Source organism: Sciurus carolinensis, chromosome 18, assembly GCF_902686445.1.
Source record: "Sciurus carolinensis chromosome 18, mSciCar1.2, whole genome shotgun sequence".
NCBI lineage: Eukaryota > Metazoa > Chordata > Mammalia > Rodentia > Sciuridae > Sciurus > Sciurus carolinensis.
The window spans coordinates 17,646,949-17,656,918 of record NC_062230.1 but is presented as its reverse complement, the minus strand read 5'-3'; positions in this window follow the sequence as shown (position 1 = coordinate 17,656,918).

The following is a 9,970-nucleotide window of genomic DNA, read 5'->3' as shown; positions in this document are numbered from 1 at the left end:
TTGTTTTTTTAATTTTACTTGTTTTCTCTTTTAATTGGCTTTTCCTTAAGGGTAGTTACTCCCTTTCCTGACATACATTGTTGTTTTTCATTTTCTCCTCATGGAACATTTTACTGAGAATGTACTGTAGTGCAGGCTTTCTATTTGTAAATTCTTTTAACTTTTGTTTATCATGGGAGGATTTTATTTCACCTTCAAACCTGAAGTTTAGTTTTACTAGGTATAAGAATCTTGGTTGACAACCATGTTTTTTCAGAGCTTGAAATATGTTGTTCCAGGCCCTTCTAGCTTTTAAGGTTCTGGACTGATAAATCTACTGAAGTCCATATTGGTTTTCCCATTTATGTAATCTGAAGTGTTTTTCTCTCAACCTTTAAATTATATCTTTATATTGGATGTTAGGCATTTTCATTATAATGTGCTTTGGTGTGGATCTGTTGTAATTTTAGGCATTTGCTGTTCTGTAGGCCTCTTGTATTTGATTTTCTATTTCATTTTTTAGGTTAGAGAAATTTTCTGATATTATTTTATTGAACAGATTGCTCATTCCTTTGGATAATTCTTAAACTTGGTCTTTTCATGATATCCCATAGTTCTTGGAGGTTCTGTTCATGATTTCTTATCATCTTCTGTGTTTAGTCAACTTTATTTCCAAGATTAAATATTTTGTCCTGATTGTCTGAGGTTCTGTATTCCAAGTGATTTAGTCTGTTGGTGATGTTTCCCTTTGAGTTTTTTATTTGGTTTGTTGTTTCCTTTATTTCCTTTATTTCAAGAATTTCTGTCTTTTTTTTTTAGAATAGCTATCTGCTTCCTGCACTTGCTCTTTTAACTATTTATTGGAGTGATCATTCATTGCCTACATTTGCTTTCTTATCTCATCCTTTGCTTCATGAATCATTTAAATTAAGTATGTTCTGAACTCCTTTTTTGACATTTCTTCTACCATGCTGTCATTCGATTCTGTTAATATAGAATCTCGGTTTGTATGGAACACTCTCCCCCTGTTTTTTACTATTGTTCATGTATCTTCCCTCTAGCAATGCAGATCTGGGGTATTGCAGTTTCCCCCTAAAGGCTTAGACTGACCCTGCAAGGTTTCCAAGACCTCTTAAGACTGAGATCAATATTAGGAGCACCAAGTGCAGACAATATTCATCCCTAAACCATATAGCCACTGTGAAGATTTTAAAAATATTGTCATAATAAACAGGATAAGTTTAATTATTATCTACAGTATGACAAATAGATTTGCAATGAGGTCTATCATTTCTAATGGTGAACAAAGGATGGGGAGACATGGTGAATGTAACTGTTAATGGGGGAAAATATACAGAAGTACTAGATCATAGGAAAAATGAAAGTGGAATCAAAAGAACTTGGTTGTTAGTATGAGAAAAGGGAGAAAGAGACTCTGAGGAAACAGGTAATCAAAAGGAAAATAGAGTGAGAAAAATGAATAAAAAATCTTTTCAAAAAGGTGAAAAAACTCAGCAGTACAACAGTCATATACTATTAAAACTTCCCAGTCTTCAGTAGCCTGATGCATGAGAGGTACCTGACAGTGAGCTTCCAGTATCCAGCAGGTGTCTCAGGTGCCACCTAGAGATGGAAGTTTCTGCTTCCAGGATAATCCAAGATGACTGCACTGGCTTCTAAAAGTTTTAGCAAATGGGGAGCTGCAGTGCAGGGCATGGGTATCAAGTACATGGTGGGGGTGCCTTCAGTCAGACTGGGGGGTCCTTGAAGTGGGTCATGGTCAGTCGAGCTGGGGTTCCTGCAGGGCCTGACTGTTGTCCCAAAAGGGTGGCAGCCACATATAACCAAACATTTGGGTACCATGTCAGTGGACTTCCAGGCAACAGCAGGCAGCTGGTGATCTGCTGGCCAACTGTGGATGGTCTGCCACCAGCAGACAGTCAGCAGGTGGACTTTAGGTGGCGGGTGATGGGTAGGTGAAAGGCAGGTGATGGGCAGGCAAGGTGCAAACAACAGGCAAATGGCAGATGATAGGCGACACTCAGTGAGTGATCTGCATTCCAAAAGTAGTTGATCTGCTGGCAGACTGCAGGTGATCAAGGTGGACAAATGGGGCAAAAAAAATATGGGATCAATGAGCAGCAAAGACTGCCTCACAAAGAAACAGATATCCCTCTGCTTGAAACCCAAGTTACTGAACCACAAGAATGCAGCCTCCCTCTAGTCTGCCATCTTGGATCGCTGCCTGAATGTGTATTTTCAATTAGCCTTTCTTTAGTTCCCTATCTTGTGCTTAATTAATTCTGCTTTGGTTTCTATTTATTGCATTTTTAAATTTTCTACCTTTTATTTTTCAGTTCCAGAATTTGTGTTTTGATTCTTTTTATTATTTCAATGTAGTAAGTGTATCTGATAAACTCTTGTATTATTTCTGTTTGCTTCAAGTTCACTGACAGCTATTTGAGCTATTTTTTTGAGAGATCACACATTTTTCAATCAGTCCCTGATGTCTTATTTTGCCCATTTGATAAAGTCATAATTCCTCAAATGTTCTTTACATTTGTGGGTTTATGCATTAAATAATTAGGTATTGATTCTAGCCTTCAGATTGAATTCATGCTTGCTTCTCTTCAAGTGTCCTTCAGATTTTAAATAAGATGCTGGTATTTTCCTCAAGTTCTGGCCACCATAGTTATATTTTCATTAGCAGGTGTCCCTCATCCCAGTGTTCCCTGAGTCTTGTGATTACTCCAATATTTTGGAGTAATATTGGAATTTTGCAGGAATTTTGACCTGGATGGACCTGAGCAAAACCCAAAGATGGCACCCAGGCTGTGGGGAAGTCAGCCGGGGCCCCAAGTATTAATTTCCATCCTAGTTACCCAAAAGCTTTCAGCATGGAATGAATAATTTCCAAGTGGCTTTCGAAATGGTCAGAGATGCCTGAGCTTCCTCCGGATTCACTGCTGAACAGAGTCCAGTGAACCTGTCTCATTGAGTCAGACAGTCACAAGTATTTTACCAGGTCCCTACAGAGGTGGGATGTTTTCCCAACTGCAGGAAAATGTGCTGGGGCTGAGATTTCCCTTATCCCCAAATCCACTGTAAATTGAAGACTGGTGAACCCATCTATTGACTCAGAGGCATATCCCCCAGAAGAATTCTGCATAAGTAAAGTTTCTTCTGACTGTAGCAAGAGGAGTTGGATTTGAGACTGAACACCCCCCAAATACATTGCAAAGTGGGTTCTGTTGATCCTATGTCATTGACTAAGATACATACATATCTCTGAATTTGTTAAGAAAGGTGCATGCTCTAACTGCAGTGAGAGGGGGTGATCCTCAGATAGAACAGGCTGAGGATTCACCACAGGATGGAGACTGGTGAGTGTGCTGTGGATGCTCAGACATGGGGAACTCGCTAACTGCAAGAGGAAGATGAGACTAGTACAATGCTTGATACCCAGCATGGGACTCAAGAATCAGCTAGTACCAAAGTTGATGGAACAAGACAGGACTAGTTTCTTGTCCACTGGTATTACTGATGTCCAAGGGATTTAAGCATTTTTCCTCAGGCACTGATAGGCATAACTCCTAAACCCCATCAAAACCAGGAGCACAGTCGGGGGCCTGTGTCTTGAATGTGTGCCTGACTCTCAAAACAGCCTTCCTACATCTTGAGATCCACTAGGATTTCACTACCTCCTGCATGACTTCTGAGGATCCCTTAGATGAACTTTTGCCATATGGGTGCAGAATTCTTGTGTTGGCTTAGTAGTGGGTAATCTTTTTTCTCCATCTTACATATATTAATTGACAATATTTTACCTTATATCTAAAGAGTAATGTTCTTATTTGTCTTTTTTGAAGTCCCCATAAGTAGTTCCTACAAATTCACAGAGATGGTAAACAGCATGGAAAATAAATTAATGGACAGATAGAATATACTAGGTTAGGGAAAAAACTCTGAAGGCATAATTAAATACTTTCTATATGACATTGGGAACAGTATATGATTTTTCTTTTCTACATTTCTTTATCTACAAAGCAAGGGGTGGTGTCAATAGCACTTACATTTTAGACTATGGTAGGATATGGACATTGTTTCACAAGCTTAGCAGACAACATATTCTCAATGATATATATCAATGCAATTGACTCAATTAATTACTAATGATGCTGATGTATGAACTAAACTTTCTCTTTATTCATTACTAAAGTAGGGAATATATTTGAAACATCAGTAAATTCAGGAACTTAAACTCATCTTGAAAAGTAAGACTGAGTTTGGTAGTGTTTAATAGTTGCACATTTTCTAGCCACATTTTCAAACTTCCCTTGACCTTGGTGTTCCTAAGGCTGTAGATGAGGGGGTTCAATATCAGGATGAAGATGGTGTAGAAGACTGACAGCAACTTATTGTGGATAGCCGACCTGTATAATTTGTGTCTCATGTAGATAAAAATGGTAGCTCACAGACAAATGTGAGGAGCAGGTGGCAAAGACTTTCTTGCATGCTTCTGTGGAGCACATGTGGAAGACAGCAGCCAGAATGAGACCTTAGGATTTCAGGATGAGACCAGGAACACCAACACACAGCACACATACATGACATCCTCAAAGACATATGTGTCTTGTGTCAGCACAAGTCAAGCACAACAGCATGGGGGCCTCATCGAAGAAATGGCCTACCTCACACCCACCACAAAACAGGAAGCTCAGACAACAGCTGCCTGCATCAGCCTATCAGCTGCTCCTAGGTCATACTCAGACACAGTGGCCTGCTCAGGAGCATAGGATAGTGCAGTGAGTGGTATACAACCACATAACAGTCATAGAACATGGGTGCTAAGAGGAAGCACTCTCCAACACCCAGAGTTACTTCCAGTCGAGTAGTCAGCAGCCACTTTGGGCACAGTGGTGGAAATCATCATTATGCCCATGAGGGACATTTGGTTCAGGAGGAAATACACAGGTATGTGGAGCCCTACCTCCAACTGTGCTGGCTTTTCTTTGCTGGTCATTCCACTTCTTAACTTAAATTTTAACCTCTTCACTGAGGTTGTATGTATACTTCACGTAAAATATTAATGCCAAAATGGATCAAAATATCAAAAGTTGTTATGTATTTCCTAGTGATAAAGATTTAATATTAATATTTTTATATTACTTGTGCCACTAGTTTTTAGTTTTTGCTATGTATACAGAAACCACAATAAGTCAATTGAGGAAACACTTAGAAGACTTCCATTTAGATTTATTTGTGTCATAAGTGATTTATATTAAGTTTTAGGATAACTACATAATTTAGTTAGACTCCTCTTAAAAATAAACGAGAAGAAATGTTTGTTTTATTGAGCATTCCAAGAACCACAGATAGAAATATGAATCTAAAAGAAGGAAATTCTTCTTTTGAACACCAACAATATCTCAAGTAATTGATAGATGCTTTCTTCCTCTCATTATTGATCTTTTACTTCTCTCATATTTAAGACCCAGATATTCCTATTTTATCCTGCTCTGAAACCTCCAGTGTTTGCACACAACCCTTTCTATGAGATGGAACATTCTTTCCAAGGTAGATTTGGGCTTGTTATCTGCCCTACACAGTGTGCTGCTGCATGAAATACTGAAGACACAGAGGCAGCAGACTGAGAAGCTATGATGTTGATCAGTGTTCCATCTGACATCAGGGACTCTATTGGGGAGAACAGGTGATGGGGATGAGGAAACAGCTTCTGAACAGTTCCATTTCCATGGTGTGACATTACTGGTCACAAAGATTCAAATAGATCTAAAAAGAAAAATTCCACATAGTTATAAATACCTAAATTTATATTTGCTACTACTTATTAGAACCGATAAAAGATTTCAGTAAAGTAACAGGATACAGGGTCACTATACAAAGATCAGTATCTTTCCTGTACATTGAAAGTGGGCTTAATGGGAAGGTAGTGACAGCAGTACTGTTGAGAACAGCTGTGAAAAAAAGAAACACCAGGAAATAGATTTAACCAAGCTAAGGGAAAGACATCTATACTGAAAATGATGAAACACTTGTAAAGAAATTGAAGAAGAAACAAACAAAGAAAAAGGAAAGAACCCCCATGGTTTTAGACTGGAATAAATAATATTGCTAATATGCCCATACAACCCAAAGTGACCTATAGATTCAGTGCTGTCCCTGTCCAAATACTAAGGATAATCTGGTAGAAAAACTACCCTAAAATTTATATGGATACACAAAAGACCCCAAATAGTCACAGCAAATGTGAGCAAAAAATAAAACTAACCATATCCCAGTACTTTATTTTAAAATTGAATTAACAGATTCACTTTCTTTGGAAATACAAACTTAAAATGCCCACAAAATGAGCACACCTTCATTTGAAGGATTTGCAGGCATAAAGTTGTTACACATTGAGCATGAGAAATATGTTTTGAGTGTTTACAATTTTTTAAGTCCCTACTAAAAGCAAAACTTGAAAATTTATAGATACCAAAAAAGTCCATAGCTCTAAGGAGCCAATCCCCTCTTTATGAGAAGAAAAATACACATGCAGAATCTTAGATCTCTCTCTGGCAAGGACAGCTCAGACCAATTTTATTTGAAGCTTTGAAGTCATGAAGATATCTAAGCCCATCCTGTAGAAATTGTCTTATCATTGATTACTGCACACACAGGGTGACACTGCTTTTTGATCTGGAGAATGATTTTTTAGTACTCTGATGCTGTGAAAATTAGGTGGCAGGCAGAACCCACTTCTTGAACAGTGACATTACAAACAGGTGTTTTGTGTCAGGGACCTATAGAAGGGCAATGCCACACCCACCACAGAAGCATTCAGATGAGAGTATATACAACACACAGTAGGACCTGCATGTCTAAAGGGCTTGCTTAAGCACTGAATGTCAGGGAAATGAATCCTGTAGGCAAAAAAATGGGCAAAATAGGCAGAGATTTTGTGGACCCAGTTCTCTGTAATCTGGGTTGATGTGCAGCTCCTCATCAGTGTGTGTGGCCCCTTGCTTCGCATGCTAGCTAAGGAGGCTTTCCTGTGGGACTACTGCTGTCTGCTGACTCTTGGGATGTAAAACCTCCCCCACAACTTCAAACCATAGCATAGTGGGTACTGTGGCTGCAGAATTTACAGCTGGAGGATCACTGGACTTGGGGTATTGCTGCGTAGGCAGCTTTCCAGGATCAACAGGGTGTTTCTAGTGGGATAACAGATGGTTTTAGGAATCATATTTCCTCTCTGGGCAGGCATATGTGAACTTCAATGTATGCTAAAATGAACCTAAAATCATAGTTTAAAAATATTTTCACCATTATTTTATACTTTTGAGAGCAATTTACTTAAATTTTATTTCTTATGTTTTGAATTATAGATCTTCCAAACACATCACTCAATGAGTTACATGTTTAAAGTGTAAGAAATCTTAGAATTAGTTTCCGAAGAGATTTTGTGTATTCACAATTTTTTTTTTTAGTTTTAATTTTAGTTTTTAGTCTAGGTCATGTTACCATTTTCCCTATGTGTTCAGAAGATTGAAAGTCACTGAAAATATCAATGTGATCATTCAACCAAAGTCTATTACAACATGAAGCTAAAATTCAAAGATTTGAAAAGAATAAACTTCTCATTCTAAATGGTTAGATGTTTTCAGAATAAATATTCTTAGAGATAAATGTAGAGAAATAGAGAAAAAGTAGTGTTACAAGTATTTTTATGTGAGAGAAAAAAGAGGAAAAGAGAAACCTACTTAATATATACATGTACTTTATATGGTGTCTAAATAAAATATCTTTAAGTTGAACTATGGCTCTTTAAAGAGAAATTTTAACAAGTAAATAATCTTCATTCTCCTATACTGTGAAAATTATGATGTATAATATCCTAATAAATTTTGCTTTATGGTATGCTATAACAGTCAGATAACTTAATAGAAATTTAATTTGAATGTACTAATGTTCTTTCATTTATATAAAGCTATGGAAGCTTGGTAATCTTCACTGTGCTTTATTCAAAGCACTTTAATAAAAATAAAGGATTTGGGGCATTATGGACAAATGACTACATTCCCTTGCTAATTGAAGACATTATTCCCTAAATAAAAGGCAAGGGCAATTCTGAAAATTATGAGAATGTTGAGTAATTCCTCTTTTTAGTATTTCCTTATGAGTAATTCCTCTTTTGGTCAGTTTGTGAACTAAATTAATTTTAATTTGTATGTATATAGCTTAAAAGTGGGGGGAAGTTTATGTTTATGCTTATGAGTCATTCCTCTTTTGGTCAATTGTGAACAAAATTAATTTTAATTTGTATATATATAATTTAAAAGTGGGGGGAATTTTCACCTCCAGGAATAGGGACTAGATTATTCTCAATTATCCAGCTATGCATCCTTTACAAAGAGAAAAAGAGCCTACTGGAGTGGCACAGACACTCATGAGTCTGAAGCAGAGGATCACAAGCTGGAGGTCAACCTCAGCAACTTTGCAAGGTCCTAAGCAACTTAGCAAGAACCTGTCTAAAGATCTAAATAAAAAATATGAAAGACTGGGTATGAAGCTCAGTGGTAAGCTTGGGTTCAATCTCCAGTACCCTGCCCACAAAAAAGATACTCCTTTCTATTGTTTTAAAAGTAACAATATATCTTGCCCTCATTTTTTAAAAATTGTTGATTTTAGGCTCATTGTTTATAAATGACATGAGGAAGTTTGTGTCTGTTTAGCTCAAAAACATTTTTTTCTGATGCTAGTAGGTAAACTGATTAAAGTCTCTTTCTCCCTATTCACACATGAAAACACAGACATCATTGTTCTAGATATTAGCATGACATTCAACAATTTATATCCTGCCCTCCACAAAAAAAAAATTAACATTCTCCATCTAGAAGCAGTCACATGATTCTGTGAAAAAATTCACTAACAGGAACTTTATCATTTGACCAAATTGATGACTCTTTCAAGAAGATTTTTGAACTTGATGCGCCTGGGTGGAAATAAACTGCATCTTACATTTTCAAAATATTATGTGCACAATTAGGAGAATTATTTTGCATCATTTGTGGGTACAGTTTTGCAAAGGCTACTTTGCAATTCAAAATTCATGTGTAAAATACCACCAGACACATAATCATTAGGAATTGCTTTCTAAAATACTAGAAAAAAAATCAACCAAATCAGACTCACCTTCATAGCATGACTTCATACTTGATGAGTCACATATATGTAAAGGTTAACTGGGGTCCAACATAAGGGTCAAGGGGAGAGCTAATAAAGAGGCAAGCACTCAGGATGGTGAAGAGCAAGAAGTGGCTCCCATGGGAAAACCAGTACAGTTTATTATCTATTCCAGGGTTATATCAAGTTACATTAGGTTACATAGTAGTTAGGTTTGCACATGTGTAGATAACATAACTTGCTTGCTTCTCAGAGCCCACTAGTATCAAATGTTTTTGTTATAAGATAATATCTCCTGGCCTGCAGGACAGAGTAGTTGCAGAGCATTTCTAAACCATTCAAACAGGGCACCTATTGTCATCCTGAGGAGTTTGCTCAAATCAAGCACTTTCACTCCACTGTACATTGGCTGACCTGAAATCCCCACAACTCCCCTTTTTTGGTTTGTATGGCCTTTTGAGTAGATATGATTTGTCTTCTGTTTAAGGAAGATGGAGGGAGAAAGCAAGGCAAACTTTGGCAAAAACAAGCACAACAATAAGACAAGTGTCAATAAACATTCTCCAGTGAAAAGCTTTTTGATTCATATAAAATTTGGTAGCCATGAGGTTAATCAATATAATAAATTCCAACCTCCATCATCTTGTTTTGCTTTATTTACAATGTCCTTAAGATGATCCAATTCCCATTTAATGGTGTTACTATTATCAGTTAAAATGAAACAAAACATGTTATTAAATTCCTGGCATCCTTTATGATGTAACAATGGCAAATAATCAAAAGCAGTTTTATTATCAAGAAT